A 204-nucleotide genomic window follows, 5' to 3' on the forward strand; every position below is an offset into this window, starting at 1 on the left:
TTTTTTTTTTTTTTTTTTTTTTATTTTATTTTAATTATTCTTTATTTTGTGTGTGTGGGTTTTGTGTTGTGTTGTTTTTTTTTTTTTTTCTTTTCTTTTTTTTTTGTGGCTTTGTTATCTTTTTCCCCCCCTTTTTTTTCCTCCTTTTTATATGTTTTCCCCCCTTTTTTTGGGTTATGTTTCCTTTTTTTTTTCCCCCCCTTT

The sequence above is a fragment of the Penaeus monodon genome, chromosome 25 (genome assembly GCF_015228065.2).
Source record: "Penaeus monodon isolate SGIC_2016 chromosome 25, NSTDA_Pmon_1, whole genome shotgun sequence".
NCBI lineage: Eukaryota > Metazoa > Arthropoda > Malacostraca > Decapoda > Penaeidae > Penaeus > Penaeus monodon.